Raw genomic sequence first — 21942 nt, forward strand, 5'->3', positions numbered from 1 at the left:
CTGCTAGTAGTTTGAAAGAGAAGAGTTTATGAGAATCCTGAAATTCAATCTCCCATTGCTGATCAATGCTAGAGACACATTTCTCAAAAAATCATTGTTTAAAAGCCGATAAGATGCTCTGCTCGTGGTTTGAAAGTGATCGGTTCCTGAGAAATAGGGAAAATATGAATTACATTCCTGCTCTGTCATAGAGAGACATGTCTCATGCAATCGTGCCAGAAAAGACATTAGGATGCTCTGCTAATGCTTTGGGAGAGATCAGTTAGTGAGACATACAAAAAATGTGAAAAGCCAATCCTGAGTTGTGCCGGAGACTCCTTTCTCAAAAAAAACCTTCCTTTACTACATTTGGATGGAGTACGAGACATTTTCTTGAGATTGCTACGTAAGAAGACGAAAGAATGGAAATATATTGCTAAACTGTGCTAGTGAGAAATTTATCAAGGAATCTGCGTTGGAAAACTATCATAATTCATTGCTAAAGGGTTGGTAGTGATTGGTTTGTGAGACAGAGGGAAAATGAGAAACACATTCCTGATCAGAGTTATGACTAATTTCTCATGGAATCTTCCTTCAAAGGCACCTAGGCTGCTCTGCTAGTGGTTTCAAAGAGCTCGCTGCAGGAGAAATACAGATAATGAGAATTATATCCCTGATCTTTGCTACTGACCATTTTCTCATAGAATCCTGCTGCTAAAACCACTGGGATGCATTTCTACTTGTTTGGAAGACATCCAATAGTGAGAACAACAACAAATTTTAAAATCCTTCCTGAGCTCCGCTACTGACAGATATCTCATGGAATCTTTGTTTTAACACCACGAGGATGGACTGCTGGTCAGTTGGTAGAGATCGGTTCGTGAGAAAAGGAAAATTGAGAGTCTCATTCTTGATCTATTTCACAAGGAACAACGGTTCAAGAAGGATTAGGATGCTATACTGCTCATTGGACAGAGATGTGTCCTGGAGCAATACGAAAATTAGATATTTAGTCCTGCACTCTTCCTGGGAGTAATTTCTCAATGTCTTATCCTCTGAAAGCCATAAGGAATAGCTCCTGCCGGTTTGAAATATATCGGTTTGTGAGACAATCATGAAATGAGCTCATCAGTCTTGATCCGCGCTCCAGACAACTGTTTCATTGAATAAGTCCTGAAAAGACCACAGGCTGCACTACAAACGGTTTCAAAACACTCGATCCTGAGGTAAAGAGGAAATGAAATAGTCATTCCTGAGCTACGCTACTGACACGTTTCTCATGGAATCATGCTTTGAAGGCCAATGGAATGCATTGCTAATACTTTGGAAGCGATCGGTTTCTTGCATAGACCAAAAAGGGTAAATAATTCCTCATCTCTGCTACTGAAAGATTTATCATGGAATCATGTTGTAAATGGCAGTAGGATGACGTGCTAATGGTTTGCTAGCGCTCAATTAGTGAAAAATGCCAAAAACATGACCATCCTCTTGAATGCTGCTATTGACATATTTCCCAGAAATCATGCTAGGGAAGCCATTTGCATGTTCTGCTAGTGGTTTGAAAGAGAAGAGTTTATGAGAATCCTGAAATTCAATCTCCCATTGCTGATCAATGCTAGAGACACATTGCTCAAAAAATCATTGTTTAAAAGCCGATAAGATGCTCTGCTCGTGGTTTGAAAGTGATCGGTTCCTGAGAAATAGGGAAAATATGAATTACATTCCTGCTCTGTCATAGAGAGACATGTCTCATGCAATCGTGCCAGAAAAGACATTAGGATGCTCTGCTAATGCTTTGGGAGAGATCAGTTAGTGAGACATACAAAAAATGTGAAAAGCCAATCCTGAGTTGTGCCGGAGACTCCTTTCTCAAAAAAAACCTTCCTTTACTACATTTGGATGGAGTACGAGACATTTTCTTGAGATCGCTACGTAAGAAGACGAAAGAATGGAAATATATTGCTAAACTGTGCTAGTGAGAAATTTATGAAGGAATCTGCGTTGGAAAACTATCATAATTCATTGCTAAAGGGTTGGTAGTGATTGGTTTGTGAGACAGAGGGAAAATGAGAAACACATTCCTGATCAGAGTTATGACTAATTTCTCATGGAATCTTCCTTCAAAGGCACCTAGGCTGCTCTGCTAGTGGTTTCAAAGAGCTCGCTGCAGGAGAAATACAGATAATGAGAATTATATCCCTGATCTTTGCTACTGACCATTTTCTCATAGAATCCTGCTGCTAAAACCACTGGGATGCATTTCTACTTGTTTGGAAGACATCCAATAGTGAGAACAACAACAAATTTTAAAATCCTTCCTGAGCTCCGCTACTGACAGATATCTCATGGAATCTTTGTTTTAACACCACGAGGATGGACTGCTGGTCAGTTGGTAGAGATCGGTTCGTGAGAAAAGGAAAATTGAGAGTCTCATTCTTGATCTATTTCACAAGGAACAACGGTTCAAGAAGGATTAGGATGCTATACTGCTCATTGGACAGAGATGTGTCCTGGAGCAATACGAAAATTAGATATTTAGTCCTGCACTCTTCCTGGGAGTAATTTCTCAATGTCTTATCCTCTGAAAGCCATAAGGAATAGCTCCTGCCGGTTTGAAATATATCGGTTTGTGAGACAATCATGAAATGAGCTCATCAGTCTTGATCCGCGCTCCAGACAACTGTTTCATTGAATAAGCCCTGAAAAGACCTCAGGCTGCACTACAAACGGTTTCAAAACACTCGATCCTGAGGTAAAGAGGAAATGAAATCGTCATTCCTGAGCTACGCTATTGACAAGTTTCTCATGAAATCATGCTTCGAAGGCCAATGGAATGCATTGCTAATACTGTCGAAGCGATCGGTTTCTTGCATGGACCAAAAAGGGTAAATAATTCCTCATCTCTGCTACTGAAATATTAATCATGGAATCATGTTGTAAATGGCAGTAGGATGACGTGCTAATGGTTTGCTAGCGCTCAATTAGTGAAAAATGCCAAAAACATGACCATCCTCTTGAATGCTGCTATTGACATATTTCCCATAAATCATGCTAGGGAAGCCATTTGCATGTTCTGCTAGTGGTTTGAAAGAGAAGAGTTTATGAGAATCCTGAAATTCAATCTCCCATTGCTGATCAATGCTAGAGACCAATTGCTCAAAAAATCATTGTTTAAAAGCCGATAAGATGCTCTGCTCGTGGTTTGAAAGTGATCGGTTCCTGAAAAATAGGGAAAATATTAATTATATTCCTGCTCTGTCATAGAGAGACATGTCTCATGTAATCGTGCCAGAAAAGACATTAGGATGCTCTGCTAATGCTTTGGGAGAGATCAGTTAGTGAGACATACAAAAAATGTGAAAAGCCAATCCTGAGTTGTGCCGGAGACTCCTTTCTCAAAAAAAACCTTCCTTTACTACATTTGGATGCAGTACGAGACATTTTCTTGAGATCGCTACGTAAGAAGACGAAAGAATGGAAATATATTGCTGAACTGTGCTAGTGAGAAATTTATCAAGGAATCTGCGTTGGAAAACTATCATAATTCATTGCTAAAGGGTTGGTAGTGATCGGTTTGTGAGACAGAGGGAAAATGAGAAACACATTCCTGATCAGTGTTATGACTAATTTCTCATGGAATCTTCCTTCAAAGGCACCTAGGCTGCTCTGCTAGTGGTTTCAAAGAGCTCGCTGCAGGAGAAATACAGAAAATGAGAATTAAATCCCTGATCTTTGCTACTGACCATTTTCTCAAAGAATCCTGCTGCTAAAACCACTGGGATGCATTTCTACTTGTTTGGAAGACATCCAATAGTGAGAACAACAACAAATTTTAAAATCCTTCCTGAGCTCCGCTACTGACAGATATCTCATGGAATCTTTGTTTTAACGCCATGAGGATGGACTACTGGTTACTTGGTAGAGCTCGGTCCGTGAGAAAAGGAAACATGAGAGACTCATTCTTGATCTATTTCACAAGAACCGACGCTTCAAGGATAATTAGGATGCTATACTGCTCATTGGACAGAGATGTGTCCTGGAGCAATACGAAAATCAGATATTTAGTCCTGCACTCTTCCTGGGAGTAATTTCTCAATGTCTTTTCCTCTGAAAGCCATAAGGAATAGCTCCTGCCGGTTTGAAATACATCGGTTTGTGAGACAATCATGAAATGAGCTCATCAGTCTTGATCCGCGCTGCTGACTACTGTTTCATTGAATAAGCCCTGAAAAGACCTCAGGCTGCACTACAAACGGTTTCAAAACACTCGATCCTGAGGTAAAGAGGAAATGAAATAGTCATTCCTGAGCTACGCTATTGACAAGTTTCTCATGGAATCATGCTTCGAAGGCCAATGGAATGCATTGCTAATACTGTCGAAGCGATCGGTTTCTTGCATGGACCAAAAAGGGTAAATAATTCCTCATCTCTGCTACTGAAAGATTTATCATGGAATCATGTTGTAAATGGCAGTAGGATGACGTGCTAATGGTTTGCTAGCGCTCAATTAGTGAAAAATGCCAAAAACATGACCATCCTCTTGAATGCTGCTATTGACATATTTCCCTGAAATCATGCTAGGGAAGCCATTTGCATGTTCTGCTAGTGGTTTGAAAGAGAAGAGTTTATGAGAATCCTGAAATTCAATCTCCCATTGCTGATCAATGCTAGAGACAAATTGCTCAAAAAATCATTGTTTAAAAGCCGATAAGATGCTCTGCTCGTGGTTTGAAAGTGATCGGTTCCTGAAAAATAGGGAAAATATGAATTATATTCCTGCTCTGTCATAGAGAGACATGTCTCATGCAATCGTGCCAGAAAAGACATTAGGATGCTCTGCTAATGCTTTGGGAGAGATCAGTTAGTGAGACATACAAAAAATGTGAAAAGCCAATCCTGAGTTGTGCCGGAGACTCCTTTCTCAAAAAAAACCTTCCTTTACTACATTTGGATGGAGTACGAGACATTTTCTTGAGATCGCTACGTAAGAAGACGAAAGAATGGAAATATATTGCTGAACTGTGCTAGTGAGAAATTTATGAAGGAATCTGCGTTGGAAAACTATCATAATTCATTGCTAAAGGGTTGGTAGTGATTGGTTTGTGAGACAGAGGGAAAATGAGAAACACATTCCTGATCAGTGTTATGACTAATTTCTCATGGAATCTTCCTTCAAAGGCAACTAGGCTGCTCTGGTAGTGGTTTCAAAGAGCTCGCTGCAGGAGAAATACAGAAAATGAGAATTATATCCCTGATCTTTGCTACTGACCATTTTCTCAAAGAATCCTCCTGCTAAAACCACTGGGATGCATTTCTACTTGTTTGGAAGACATCCAATAGTGAGAACAACAACAAATTTTAAAATCCTTCCTGAGCTCCGCTACTGACAGATATCTCATGGAATCTTTGTTTTAACGCCATGAGGATGGACTACTGGTTACTTGGTAGAGCTCGGTCCGTGAGAAAAGGAAACATGAGAGACTCATTCTTGATCTATTTCACAAGAACCGACGCTTCAAGGATAATTAGGATGCTATACTGCTCATTCGACAGAGATGTGTCCTGGAGCAATACGAAAATCAGATATTTAGTCCTGCACTCTTCCTGGGAGTAATTTCTCAATGTCTTTTCCTCTGAAAGCCATAAGGAATAGCTCCTGCCGGTTTGAAATACATCGGTTTGTGAGACAATCATGAAATGAGCTCATCAGTCTTGATCCGCGCTGCTGACTACTGTTTCATTGAATAAGCCCTGAAAAAACCTCAGGCTGCACTACAAACGGTTTCAAAACACTCGATCCTGAGGTAAAGAGGAAATGAAATAGTCATTCCTGAGCTACGCTATTGACAAGTTTCTCATGGAATCATGCTTCGAAGGCCAATGGAATGCATTGCTAATACTGTCGAAGCGATCGGTTTCTTGCATGGACCAAAAAGGGTAAATAATTCCTCATCTCTGCTACTGAAAGATTTATCATGGAATCATGTTGTAAATGGCAGTAGGATGACGTGCTAATGGTTTGCTAGCGCTCAATTAATGAAAAATGCTAGAGACCAATTGCTCAAAAAATCATTGTTTAAAAGCCGATAAGATGCTCTGCTCGTGGTTTGAAAGTGATCGGTTCCTGAGAAATAGGGAAAATATGAATTATATTCCTGCTCTGTCATAGAGAGACATGTCTCATGCAATCGTGCCAGAAAAGACATTAGGATGCTCTGCTAATGCTTTGGGAGAGATCAGTTAGTGAGACATACAAAAAATGTGAAAAGCCAATCCTGAGTTGTGCCGGAGACTCCTTTCTCAAAAAAACCTTCCTTTACTACATTTGGATGGAGTACGAGACATTTTCTTGAGATCGCTACGTAAGAAGACGAAAGAATGGAAATATATTGCTGAACTGTGCTAGTGAGAAATTTATCAAGGAATCTGCGTTGGAAAACTATCATAATTCATTGCTAAAGGGTTGGTAGTGATTGGTTTGTGAGACAGAGGGAAAATGAGAAACACATTCCTGATCAGAGTTATGACTAATTTCTCATGGAATCTTCCTTCAAAGGCACCTAGGCTGCTCTGCTAGTGGTTTCAAAGAGCTCGCTGCAGGAGAAATACAGAAAATGAGAATTATATCCCTGATCTTTGCTACTGACCATTTTCTCATAGAATCCTGCTGCTAAAACCACTGGGATGCATTTCTACTTGTTTGGAAGACATCCAATAGTGAGAACAACAACAAATTTTAAAATCCTTCCTGAGCTCCGCTACTGACAGATATCTCATGGAATCTTTGTTTTAACGCCATGAGGATGGACTACTGGTTACTCGGTAGAGCTCGGTCCGTGAGAAAAGGAAACATGAGAGACTCATTCTTGATCTATTTCACAAGGAAGGACGCTTCAAGGATAATTAGGATGCTATACTGCTCATTCGACAGAGATGTGTCCTGGAGCAGTACGAAAATCAGATATTTAGTCCTGCACTCTTCCTGGGAGTAATTTCTCAATGTCTTTTCCTCTGAAAGCCATAAGGAATAGCTCCTGCCGGTTTCAAATACATCGGTTTGTGAGACAATCATGAAATGAGCTCATCAGTCTTGATCCGCGCTGCTGACTACTGTTTCATTGAATAAGCCCTGAAAAGACCTCAGGCTGCACTACAAACGGTTTCAAAACACTCGATCCTGAGGTAAAGAGGAAATGAAATAGTCATTCCTGAGCTACGCTACTGACAAGTTTCTCATGGAATCATGCTTCGAAGGCCAATGGAATGCATTGCTAATACTTTGGAAGCGATCGGTTTCTTGCATAGACCAAAAAGTGTAAATAATTCCTGATCTCTGCTACTGAAAGATTTATCTTGGAATCATGTTGTAAATGACAGTAGGATGACGTGCTAAGGGTTTGGTAGCGCTCGATTAGTGAAAAATGCCAAAAATATGACCATCCTCTTGAATGCTGCTATTGAGATATTTCCCATAAATCATGCTAGGGAAGCCATTTGCATGTTCTGCTAGTGGTTTGAAAGAGAAGAGTTTATGAGAATCCTGAAATTCAATCTCGCATTGCTGATCAATGCTAGAGACCAATTTCTCAAAAAATCATTGTTTAAAAGCCGATAAGATGCTCTGCTCGTGGTTTGAAAGTGATCGGTTCCTGAGAAATTGGGAAAATATGAATTATATTCCTGCTCTGTCATAGAGAGACATGTCTCATGCAATCGTGCCAGAAAAGACATTAGGATGCTCTGCTAATGCTTTGGGAGAGATCAGTTAGTGAGACATACAAAAAATGTGAAAAGCCAATCCTGAGTTGTGCCGGAGACTCCTTTCTCAAAAAAAACCTTCCTTTACTACATTTGGATGGAGTACGAGACATTTTCTTGAGATCGCTACGTAAGAAGACGAAAGAATGGAAATATATTGCTGAACTGTGCTAGTTAGAAATTTATCAAGGAATCTGCGTTGGAAAACTATCATAAGTCATTGCTAAAGGGTTGGTAGTGATTGGTTTGTGAGACAGAGGGAAAATGAGAAACACATTCCTGATCAGTGTTATGACTAATTTCTCATGGAATCTTCCTTCAAAGGCAACTAGGCTGCTCTGCTAGTGGTTTCAAAGAGCTCGCTGCAGGAGAAATACAGAAAATGAGAATTATATCCCTGATCTTTGCTACTGACCATTTTCTCAAAGAATCCTGCTGCTAAAACCACTGGGATGCATTTCTACTTGTTTGGAAGACATCCAATAGTGAGAACAACAACAAATTTTAAAATCCTTCCTGAGCTCCGCTACTGACAGATATCTCATGGAATCTTTGTTTTAACGCCATGAGGATGGACTACTGGTTACTTGGTAGAGCTCGGTCCGTGAGAAAAGGAAACATGAGAGACTCATTCTTGATCTATTTCACAAGAACCGACGCTTCAAGGATAATTAGGATGCTATACTGCTCATTCGACAGAGATGTGTCCTGGAGCAATACGAAAATCAGATATTTAGTCCTGCACTCTTCCTGGCAGTAATTTCTCAATGTCTTTTCCTCTGAAAGCCATAAGGAATAGCTCCTGCCAGTTTGAAATACATCGGTTTGTGAGACAATCATGAAATGAGCTCATCAGTCTTGATCCGCGCTGCTGACTACTGTTTCATTGAATAAGCCCTGAAAAGACCTCAGGCTGCACTACAAACGGTTTCAAAACACTCGATCCTGAGGTAAAGAGGAAATGAAATAGTCATTCCTGAGCTACGCTACTGACAAGTTTCTCATGGAATCATGCTTCGAAGGCCAATGGAATGCATTGCTAATACTTTGGAAGCGATCAGTTTCTTGCATAGACCAAAAAGTGTAAATAATTCCTGATCTCTGCTACTGAAAGATTTATCTTGGAATCATGTTGTAAATGACAGTTGGATGACGTGCTAATGGTTTGGTAGCGCTCGATTAGTGAAAAATGCCAAAAATATGACCATCCTCTTGAATGCTGCTATTGACATATTTCCCATAAATCATGCTAGGGAAGCCATTTGCATGTTCTGCTAGTGGTTTGAAAGAGAAGAGTTTATGAGAATCCTGAAATTCAATCTCGCATTGCTGATCAATGCTAGAGACCAATTTCTCAAAAAATCATTGTTTAAAAGCCGATAAGATGCTCTGCTCGTGGTTTGAAAGTGATCGGTTCCTGAGAAATAGGGAAAATATGAATTATATTCCTGCTCTGTCATAGAGAGACATGTCTCATGCAATCGTGCCAGAAAAGACATTAGGATGCTCTGCTAATGCTTTGGGAGAGATCAGTTAGTGAGACATACAAAAAATGTGAAAAGCCAATCCTGAGTTGTGCCGGAGACTCCTTTCTCAAAAAAAACCTTCCTTTACTACATTTGGATGGAGAACGAGACATTTTCTTGAGATCGCTACGTAAGAAGACGAAAGAATGGAAATATATTGCTGAACTGTGCTAGTGAGAAATTTATCAAGGAATCTGCGTTGGAAAACTATCATAAGTCATTGCTAAAGGGTTGGTAGTGATTGGTTTGTGAGACAGAGGGAAAATGAGAAACACATTCCTGATCAGTGTTATGACTAATTTCTCATGGAATCTTCCTTCAAAGGCAACTAGGCTGCTCTGCTAGTGGTTTCAAAGAGCTCGCTGCAGGAGAAATACAGAAAATGAGAATTATATCCCTGATCTTTGCTACTGACCATTTTCTCAAAGAATCCTGCTGCTAAAACCACTGGGATGCATTTCTACTTGTTTGGAAGATATCCAATAGTGAGAACAACAACAAATTTTAAAATCCTTCCTGAGCTCCGCTACTGACAGATATCTCATGGAATCTTTGTTTTAACGCCATGAGGATGGCCTACTGGTTACTTGGTAGAGCTCGGTCCGTGAGAAAAGGAAACATGAGAGACTCATTCTTGATCTATTTCACAAGAACCGACGCTTCAAGGATAATTAGGATGCTATACTGCTCATTCGACAGAGATGTGTCCTGGAGCAATACGAAAATCAGATATTTAGTCCTGCACTCTTCCTGGGAGTAATTTCTCAATGTCTTTTCCTCTGAAAGCCATAAGGAATAGCTCCTGCCGGTTTGAAATACATCGGTTTGTGAGACAATCATGAAATGAGCTCATCAGTCTTGATCCGCGCTGCCGACTACTGTTTCATTGAATAAGCCCTGAAAAGACCTCAGGCTGCACTACAAACGGTTTCAAAACACTCGATCCTGAGGTAAAGAGGAAATGAAATAGTCATTCCTGAGCTACGCTACTGACAAGTTTCTCATGGAATCATGCTTCGAAGGCCAATGGAATGCATTGCTAATACTTTGGAAGCGATCGGTTTCTTGCATAGACCAAAAAGTGTAAATAATTCCTGATCTCTGCTACTGAAAGATTTATCTTGGAATCATGTTGTAAATGACAGTAGGATGACGTGCTAATGGTTTGGTAGCGCTCGATTAGTGAAAAATGCCAAAAATATGACCATCCTCTTGAATGCTGCTATTGAGATATTTCCCATAAATCATGCTAGGGAAGCCATTTGCATGTTCTGCTAGTGGTTTGAAAGAGAAGAGTTTATGAGAATCCTGAAATTCAATCTCGCATTGCTGATCAATGCTAGAGACCAATTGCTCAAAAAATCATTGTTTAAAAGCCGATAAGATGCTCTGCTCGTGGTTTGAAAGTGATCGGTTCCTGAGAAATAGGGAAAATATGAATTATATTCCTGCTCTGTCATAGAGACACATGTCTCATGCAATCGTGCCAGAAAAGACATTAGGATGCTCTGCTAATGCTTTGGGAGAGATCAGTTAGTGAGACATACAAAAAATGTGAAAAGCCAATCCTGAGTTGTGCCGGAGACTCCTTTCTCAAAAAAAACCTTCCTTTACTACATTTGGATGGAGTACGAGACATTTTCTTGAGATCGCTACGTAAGAAGACGAAAGAATGGAAATATATTGCTGAACTGTGCTAGTGAGAAATTTATCAAGGAATCTGCGTTGGAAAACTATCATAAGTCATTGCTAAAGGGTTGGTAGTGATTGGTTTGTCAGACAGAGGGAAAATGAGAAACACATTCCTGATCAGTGTTATGACTAATTTCTCATGGAATCTTCCTTCAAAGGCAACTAGGCTGCTCTGCTAGTGGTTTCAAAGAGCTCGCTGCAGGAGAAATACAGAAAATGAGAATTATATCCCTGATCTTTGCTACTGACCATTTTCTCAAAGAATCCTGCTGCTAAAACCACTGGGATGCATTTCTACTTGTTTGGAAGACATCCAATAGTGAGAACAACAACAAATTTTAAAATCCTTCCTGAGCTCCGCTACTGACAGATATCTCATGGAATCTTTGTTTTAACGCCATGAGGATGGACTACTAGTTACTTGGTAGAGCTCGGTCCGTGAGAAAAGGAAACATGAGAGACTCATTCTTGATCTATTTCACAAGAACCGACGCTTCAAGGATAATTAGGATGCTATACTGCTCATTCGACAGAGATGTGTCCTGGAGCAATACGAAAATCAGATATTTAGTCCTGCACTCTTCCTGGGAGTAATTTCTCAATGTCTTTTCCTCTGAAAGCCATAAGGAATAGCTCCTGCCGGTTTGAAATACATCGGTTTGTGAGACAATCATCAGTCTTGATCCGCGCTGCTGACTACTGTTTCATTGAATAAGCCCTGAAAAGACCTCAGGCTGCACTACAAACGGTTTCAAAACACTCGATCCTGAGGTAAAGAGGAAATGAAATAGTCATTCCTGAGCTACGCTACTGACAAGTTTCTCATGGAATCATGCTTCGAAGGCCAATGGAATGCATTGCTAATACTTTGGAAGCGATCGGTTTCTTGCATAGACCAAAAAGTGTAAATAATTCCTGATCTCTGCTACTGAAAGATTTATCATGGAATCATGTTGTAAATGACAGTAGGATGACGTGCTAATGGTTTGGTAGCGCTCGATTAGTGAAAAATGCCAAAAATATGACCATCCTCTTGAATGCTGCTATTGAGATATTTCCCATAAATCATGCTAGGGAAGCCATTTGCATGTTCTGCTAGTGGTTTGAAAGAGAAGAGTTTATGAGAATCCTGAAATTCAATCTCGCATTGCTGATCAATGCTAGAGACCAATTTCTCAAAAAATCATTGTTTAAAAGCCGATAAGATGCTCTGCTCGTGGTTTGAAAGTGATCGGTTCCTGAGAAATAGGGAAAATATGAATTATATTCCTGCTCTGTCATAGAGACACATGTCTCATGCAATCGTGCCAGAAAAGACATTAGGATGCTCTGCTAATGCTTTGGGAGAGATCAGTTAGTGAGACATACAAAAAATGTGAAAAGCCAATCCTGAGTTGTGCCGGAGACTCCTTTCTCAAAAAAAACCTTCCTTTACTACATTTGGATGGAGTACGAGACATTTTCTTGAGATCGCTACGTAAGAAGACGAAAGAATGGAAATATATTGCTGAACTGTGCTAGTGAGAAATTTATCAAGGAATCTGCGTTGGAAAACTATCATAAGTCATTGCTAAAGGGTTGGTAGTGATTGGTTTGTCAGACAGAGGGAAAATGAGAAACACATTCCTGATCAGTGTTATGACTAATTTCTCATGGAATCTTCCTTCAAAGGCAACTAGGCTGCTCTGCTAGTGGTTTCAAAGAGCTCGCTGCAGGAGAAATACAGAAAATGAGAATTATATCCCTGATCTTTGCTACTGACCATTTTCTCAAAGAATCCTGCTGCTAAAACCACTGGGATGCATTTCTACTTGTTTGGAAGACATCCAATAGTGAGAACAACAACAAATTTTAAAATCCTTCCTGAGCTCCGCTACTGACAGATATCTCATGGAATCTTTGTTTTAACGCCATGAGGATGGACTACTAGTTACTTGGTAGAGCTCGGTCCGTGAGAAAAGGAAACATGAGAGACTCATTCTTGATCTATTTCACAAGAACCGACGCTTCAAGGATAATTAGGATGCTATACTGCTCATTCGACAGAGATGTGTCCTGGAGCAATACGAAAATCAGATATTTAGTCCTGCACTCTTCCTGGGAGTAATTTCTCAATGTTTTTTCCTCTGAAAGCCATAAGGAATAGCTCCTGCCGGTTTGAAATACATCGGTTTGTGAGACAATCATCAGTCTTGATCCGCGCTGCTGACTACTGTTTCATTGAATAAGCCCTGAAAAGACCTCAGGCTGCACTACAAACGGTTTCAAAACACTCGATCCTGAGGTAAAGAGGAAATGAAATAGTCATTCCTGAGCTACGCTACTGACAAGTTTCTCATGGAATCATGCTTCGAAGGCCAATGGAATGCATTGCTAATACTTTGGAAGCGATCAGTTTCTTGCATAGACCAAAAAGTGTAAATAATTCCTGATCTCTGCTACTGAAAGATTTATCTTGGAATCATGTTGTAAATGACAGTTGGATGACGTGCTAATGGTTTGGTAGCGCTCGATTAGTGAAAAATGCCAAAAATATGACCATCCTCTTGAATGCTGCTATTGACATATTTCCCATAAATCATGCTAGGGAAGCCATTTGCATGTTCTGCTAGTGGTTTGAAAGAGAAGAGTTTATGAGAATCCTGAAATTCAATCTCGCATTGCTGATCAATGCTAGAGACCAATTTCTCAAAAAATCATTGTTTAAAAGCCGATAAGATGCTCTGCTCGTGGTTTGAAAGTGATCGGTTCCTGAGAAATAGGGAAAATATGAATTATATTCCTGCTCTGTCATAGAGAGACATGTCTCATGCAATCGTGCCAGAAAAGACATTAGGATGCTCTGCTAATGCTTTGGGAGAGATCAGTTAGTGAGACATACAAAAAATGTGAAAAGCCAATCCTGAGTTGTGCCGGAGACTCCTTTCTCAAAAAAAACCTTCCTTTACTACATTTGGATGGAGAACGAGACATTTTCTTGAGATCGCTACGTAAGAAGACGAAAGAATGGAAATATATTGCTGAACTGTGCTAGTGAGAAATTTATCAAGGAATCTGCGTTGGAAAACTATCATAAGTCATTGCTAAAGGGTTGGTAGTGATTGGTTTGTGAGACAGAGGGAAAATGAGAAACACATTCCTGATCAGTGTTATGACTAATTTCTCATGGAATCTTCCTTCAAAGGCAACTAGGCTGCTCTGCTAGTGGTTTCAAAGAGCTCGCTGCAGGAGAAATACAGAAAATGAGAATTATATCCCTGATCTTTGCTACTGACCATTTTCTCAAAGAATCCTGCTGCTAAAACCACTGGGATGCATTTCTACTTGTTTGGAAGACATCCAATAGTGAGAACAACAACAAATTTTAAAATCCTTCCTGAGCTCCGCTACTGACAGATATCTCATGGAATCTTTGTTTTAACGCCATGAGGATGGACTACTGGTTACTTGGTAGAGCTCGGTCCGTGAGAAAAGGAAACATGAGAGACTCATTCTTGATCTATTTCACAAGAACCGACGCTTCAAGGATAATTAGGATGCTATACTGCTCATTGGACAGAGATGTGTCCTGGAGCAATACGAAAATCAGATATTTAGTCCTGCACTCTTCCTGGGAGTAATTTCTCAATGTCTTTTCCTCTGAAAGCCATAAGGAATAGCTCCTGCCGGTTTGAAATACATCGGTTTGTGAGACAATCATGAAATGAGCTCATCAGTCTTGATCCGCGCTGCTGACTACTGTTTCATTGAATAAGCCCTGAAAAGACCTCAGGCTGCACTACAAACGGTTTCAAAACACTCGATCCTGAGGTAAAGAGGAAATGAAATAGTCATTCCTGAGCTACGCTATTGACAAGTTTCTCATGGAATCATGCTTCGAAGGCCAATGGAATGCATTGCTAATACTGTCGAAGCGATCGGTTTCTTGCATGGACCAAAAAGGGTAAATAATTCCTCATCTCTGCTACTGAAAGATTTATCATGGAATCATGTTGTAAATGGCAGTAGGATGACGTGCTAATGGTTTGCTAGCGCTCAATTAGTGAAAAATGCCAAAAACATGACCATCCTCTTGAATGCTGCTATTGACATATTTCCCTGAAATCATGCTAGGGAAGCCATTTGCATGTTCTGCTAGTGGTTTGAAAGAGAAGAGTTTATGAGAATCCTGAAATTCAATCTCCCATTGCTGATCAATGCTAGAGACAAATTGCTCAAAAAATCATTGTTTAAAAGCCGATAAGATGCTCTGCTCGTGGTTTGAAAGTGATCGGTTCCTGAAAAATAGGGAAAATATGAATTATATTCCTGCTCTGTCATAGAGAGACATGTCTCATGCAATCGTGCCAGAAAAGACATTAGGATGCTCTGCTAATGCTTTGGGAGAGATCAGTTAGTGAGACATACAAAAAATGTGAAAAGCCAATCCTGAGTTGTGCCGGAGACTCCTTTCTCAAAAAAAACCTTCCTTTACTACATTTGGATGGAGTACGAGACATTTTCTTGAGATCGCTACGTAAGAAGACGAAAGAATGGAAATATATTGCTGAACTGTGCTAGTGAGAAATTTATGAAGGAATCTGCGTTGGAAAACTATCATAATTCATTGCTAAAGGGTTGGTAGTGATTGGTTTGTGAGACAGAGGGAAAATGAGAAACACATTCCTGATCAGTGTTATGACTAATTTCTCATGGAATCTTCCTTCAAAGGCAACTAGGCTGCTCTGGTAGTGGTTTCAAAGAGCTCGCTGCAGGAGAAATACAGAAAATGAGAATTATATCCCTGATCTTTGCTACTGACCATTTTCTCAAAGAATCCTCCTGCTAAAACCACTGGGATGCATTTCTACTTGTTTGGAAGACATCCAATAGTGAGAACAACAACAAATTTTAAAATCCTTCCTGAGCTCCGCTACTGACAGATATCTCATGGAATCTTTGTTTTAACGCCATGAGGATGGACTACTGGTTACTTGGTAGAGCTCGGTCCGTGAGAAAAGGAAACATGAGAGACTCATTCTTGATCTATTTCACAAGAACCGACGCTTCAAGGATAATTAGGATGCTATACTGCTCATTCGACAGAGATGTGTCCTGGAGCAATACGAAAATCAGATATTTAGTCCTGCACTCTTCCTGGGAGTAATTTCTCAATGTCTTTTCCTCTGAAAGCCATAAGGAATAGCTCCTGCCGGTTTGAAATACATCGGTTTGTGAGACAATCATGAAATGAGCTCATCAGTCTTGATCCGCGCTGCTGACTACTGTTTCATTGAATAAGCCCTGAAAAAACCTCAGGCTGCACTACAAACGGTTTCAAAACACTCGATCCTGAGGTAAAGAGGAAATGAAATAGTCATTCCTGAGCTACGCTATTGACAAGTTTCTCATGGAATCATGCTTCGAAGGCCAATGGAATGCATTGCTAATACTGTCGAAGCGATCGGTTTCTTGCATGGACCAAAAAGGGTAAATAATTCCTCATCTCTGCTACTGAAAGATTTATCATGGAATCATGTTGTAAATGGCAGTAGGATGACGTGCTAATGGTTTGCTAGCGCTCAATTAATGAAAAATGCTAGAGACCAATTGCTCAAAAAATCATTGTTTAAAAGCCGATAAGATGCTCTGCTCGTGGTTTGAAAGTGATCGGTTCCTGAGAAATAGGGAAAATATGAATTATATTCCTGCTCTGTCATAGAGAGACATGTCTCATGCAATCGTGCCAGAAAAGACATTAGGATGCTCTGCTAATGCTTTGGGAGAGATCAGTTAGTGAGACATACAAAAAATGTGAAAAGCCAATCCTGAGTTGTGCCGGAGACTCCTTTCTCAAAAAAACCTTCCTTTACTACATTTGGATGGAGTACGAGACATTTTCTTGAGATCGCTACGTAAGAAGACGAAAGAATGGAAATATATTGCTGAACTGTGCTAGTGAGAAATTTATCAAGGAATCTGCGTTGGAAAACTATCATAATTCATTGCTAAAGGGTTGGTAGTGATTGGTTTGTGAGACAGAGGGAAAATGAGAAACACATTCCTGATCAGAGTTATGACTAATTTCTCATGGAATCTTCCTTCAAAGGCACCTAGGCTGCTCTGCTAGTGGTTTCAAAGAGCTCGCTGCAGGAGAAATACAGAAAATGAGAATTATATCCCTGATCTTTGCTACTGACCATTTTCTCATAGAATCCTGCTGCTAAAACCACTGGGATGCATTTCTACTTGTTTGGAAGACATCCAATAGTGAGAACAACAACAAATTTTAAAATCCTTCCTGAGCTCCGCTACTGACAGATATCTCATGGAATCTTTGTTTTAACGCCATGAGGATGGACTACTGGTTACTCGGTAGAGCTCGGTCCGTGAGAAAAGGAAACATGAGAGACTCATTCTTGATCTATTTCACAAGGAAGGACGCTTCAAGGATAATTAGGATGCTATACTGCTCATTCGACAGAGATGTGTCCTGGAGCAATACGAAAATCAGATATTTAGTCCTGCACTCTTCCTGGGAGTAATTTCTCAATGTCTTTTCCTCTGAAAGCCATAAGGAATAGCTCCTGCCGGTTTGAAATACATCGGTTTGTGAGACAATCATGAAATGAGCTCATCAGTCTTGATCCGCGCTGCTGACTACTGTTTCATTGAATAAGCCCTGAAAAGACCTCAGGCTGCACTACAAACGGTTTCAAAACACTCGATCCTGAGGTAAAGAGGAAATGAAATAGTCATTCCTGAGCTACGCTACTGACAAGTTTCTCATGGAATCATGCTTCGAAGGCCAATGGAATGCATTGCTAATACTTTGGAAGCGATCGGTTTCTTGCATAGACCAAAAAGTGTAAATAATTCCTGATCTCTGCTACTGAAAGATTTATCTTGGAATCATGTTGTAAATGACAGTAGGATGACGTGCTAAGGGTTTGGTAGCGCTCGATTAGTGAAAAATGCCAAAAATATGACCATCCTCTTGAATGCTGCTATTGACATATTTCCCATAAATCATGCTAGGGAAGCCATTTGCATGTTCTGCTAGTGGTTTGAAAGAGAAGAGTTTATGAGAATCCTGAAATTCAATCTCGCATTGCTGATCAATGCTAGAGACCAATTTCTCAAAAAATCATTGTTTAAAAGCCGATAAGATGCTCTGCTCGTGGTTTGAAAGTGATCGGTTCCTGAGAAATAGGGAAAATATGAATTATATTCCTGCTCTGTCATAGAGAGACATGTCTCATGCAATCGTGCCAGAAAAGACATTAGGATGCTCTGCTAATGCTTTGGGAGAGATCAGTTAGTGAGACATACAAAAAATGTGAAAAGCCAATCCTGAGTTGTGCCGGAGACTCCTTTCTCAAAAAAAACCTTCCTTTACTACATTTGGATGGAGTACGAGACATTTTCTTGAGATCGCTACGTAAGAAGACGAAAGAATGGAAATATATTGCTGAACTGTGCTAGTTAGAAATTTATCAAGGAATCTGCGTTGGAAAACTATCATAAGTCATTGCTAAAGGGTTGGTAGTGATTGGTTTGTGAGACAGAGGGAAAATGAGAAACACATTCCTGATCAGTGTTATGACTAATTTCTCATGGAATCTTCCTTCAAAGGCAACTAGGCTGCTCTGCTAGTGGTTTCAAAGAGCTCGCTGCAGGAGAAATACAGAAAATGAGAATTATATCCCTGATCTTTGCTACTGACCATTTTCTCAAAGAATCCTGCTGCTAAAACCACTGGGATGCATTTCTACTTGTTTGGAAGACATCCAATAGTGAGAACAACAACAAATTTTAAAATCCTTCCTGAGCTCCGCTACTGACAGATATCTCATGGAATCTTTGTTTTAACGCCATGAGGATGGACTACTGGTTACTTGGTAGAGCTCGGTCCGTGAGAAAAGGAAACATGAGAGACTCATTCTTGATCTATTTCACAAGAACCGACGCTTCAAGGATAATTAGGATGCTATACTGCTCATTCGACAGAGATGTGTCCTGGAGCAATACGAAAATCAGATATTTAGTCCTGCACTCTTCCTGGCAGTAATTTCTCAATGTCTTTTCCTCTGAAAGCCATAAGGAATAGCTCCTGCCAGTTTGAAATACATCGGTTTGTGAGACAATCATGAAATGAGCTCATCAGTCTTGATCCGCGCTGCTGACTACTGTTTCATTGAATAAGCCCTGAAAAGACCTCAGGCTGCACTACAAACGGTTTCAAAACACTCGATCCTGAGGTAAAGAGGAAATGAAATAGTCATTCCTGAGCTACGCTACTGACAAGTTTCTCATGGAATCATGCTTCGAAGGCCAATGGAATGCATTGCTAATACTTTGGAAGCGATCAGTTTCTTGCATAGACCAAAAAGTGTAAATAATTCCTGATCTCTGCTACTGAAAGATTTATCTTGGAATCATGTTGTAAATGACAGTTGGATGACGTGCTAATGGTTTGGTAGCGCTCGATTAGTGAAAAATGCCAAAAATATGACCATCCTCTTGAATGCTGCTATTGACATATTTCCCATAAATCATGCTAGGGAAGCCATTTGCATGTTCTGCTAGTGGTTTGAAAGAGAAGAGTTTATGAGAATCCTGAAATTCAATCTCGCATTGCTGATCAATGCTAGAGACCAATTTCTCAAAAAATCATTGTTTAAAAGCCGATAAGATGCTCTGCTCGTGGTTTGAAAGTGATCGGTTCCTGAGAAATAGGGAAAATATGAATTATATTCCTGCTCTGTCATAGAGAGACATGTCTCATGCAATCGTGCCAGAAAAGACATTAGGATGCTCTGCTAATGCTTTGGGAGAGATCAGTTAGTGAGACATACAAAAAATGTGAAAAGCCAATCCTGAGTTGTGCCGGAGACTCCTTTCTCAAAAAAAACCTTCCTTTACTACATTTGGATGGAGAACGAGACATTTTCTTGAGATCGCTACGTAAGAAGACGAAAGAATGGAAATATATTGCTGAACTGTGCTAGTGAGAAATTTATCAAGGAATCTGCGTTGGAAAACTATCATAAGTCATTGCTAAAGGGTTGGTAGTGATTGGTTTGTGAGACAGAGGGAAAATGAGAAACACATTCCTGATCAGTGTTATGACTAATTTCTCATGGAATCTTCCTTCAAAGGCAACTAGGCTGCTCTGCTAGTGGTTTCAAAGAGCTCGCTGCAGGAGAAATACAGAAAATGAGAATTATATCCCTGATCTTTGCTACTGACCATTTTCTCAAAGAATCCTGCTGCTAAAACCACTGGGATGCATTTCTACTTGTTTGGAAGACATCCAATAGTGAGAACAACAACAAATTTTAAAATCCTTCCTGAGCTCCGCTACTGACAGATATCTCATGGAATCTTTGTTTTAACGCCATGAGGATGGCCTACTGGTTACTTGGTAGAGCTCGGTCCGTGAGAAAAGGAAACATGAGAGACTCATTCTTGATCTATTTCACAAGAACCGACGCTTCAAGGATAATTAGGATGCTATACTGCTCATTCGACAGAGATGTGTCCTGGAGCAATACGAAAATCAGATATTTAGTCCTGCACTCTTCCTGGGAGTAATTTCTCAATGTCTTTTCCTCTGAAAGCCATAAGGAATAGCTCCTGCCGGTTTGAAATACATCGGTTTGTGAGACAATCATGAAATGAGCTCATCAGTCTTGATCCGCGCTGCTGACTACTGTTTCATTGAATAAGCCCTGAAAAGACCTCAGGCTGCACTACAAACGGTTTCAAAACACTCGATCCTGAGGTAAAGAGGAAATGAAATAGTCATTCCTGAGCTACGCTACTGACAAGTTTCTCATGGAATCATGCTTCGAAGGCCAATGGAATGCATTGCTAATACTTTGGAAGCGATCGGTTTCTTGCATAGACCAAAAAGTGTAAATAATTCCTGATCTCTGCTACTGAAAGATTTATCTTGGAATCATGTTGTAAATGACAGTAGGATGACGTGCTAATGGTTTGGTAGCGCTCGATTAGTGAAAAATGCCAAAAATATGACCATCCTCTTGAATGCTGCTATTGAGATATTTCCCATAAATCATGCTAGGGAAGCCATTTGCATGTTCTGCTAGTGGTTTGAAAGAGAAGAGTTTATGAGAATCCTGAAATTCAATCTCGCATTGCTGATCAATGCTAGAGACCAATTGCTCAAAAAATCATTGTTTAAAAGCCGATAAGATGCTCTGCTCGTGGTTTGAAAGTGATCGGTTCCTGAGAAATAGGGAAAATATGAATTATATTCCTGCTCTGTCATAGAGACACATGTCTCATGCAATCGTGCCAGAAAAGACATTAGGATGCTCTGCTAATGCTTTGGGAGAGATCAGTTAGTGAGACATACAAAAAATGTGAAAAGCCAATCCTGAGTTGTGCCGGAGACTCCTTTCTCAAAAAAAACCTTCCTTTACTACATTTGGATGGAGTACGAGACATTTTCTTGAGATCGCTACGTAAGAAGACGAAAGAATGGAAATATATTGCTGAACTGTGCTAGTGAGAAATTTATCAAGGAATCTGCGTTGGAAAACTATCATAAGTCATTGCTAAAGGGTTGGTAGTGATTGGTTTGTGAGACAGAGGGAAAATGAGAAACACATTCCTGATCAGTGTTATGACTAATTTCTCATGGAATCTTCCTTCAAAGGCAACTAGGCTGCTCTGCTAGTGGTTTCAAAGAGCTCGCTGCAGGAGAAATACAGAAAATGAGAATTATATCCCTGATCTTTGCTACTGACCATTTTCTCAAAGAATCCTGCTGCTAAAACCACTGGGATGCATTTCTACTTGTTTGGAAGACATCCAATAGTGAGAACAACAACAAATTTTAAAATCCTTCCTGAGCTCCGCTACTGACAGATATCTCATGGAATCTTTGTTTTAACGCCATGAGGATGGACTACTGGTTACTTGGTAGAGCTCGGTCCGTGAGAAAAGGAAACATGAGAGACTCATTCTTGATCTATTT

This window comes from Malaclemys terrapin, chromosome 24 (assembly GCF_027887155.1).
Source record: "Malaclemys terrapin pileata isolate rMalTer1 chromosome 24, rMalTer1.hap1, whole genome shotgun sequence".
In the NCBI taxonomy this organism is placed as follows: Eukaryota; Metazoa; Chordata; order Testudines; family Emydidae; genus Malaclemys; species Malaclemys terrapin.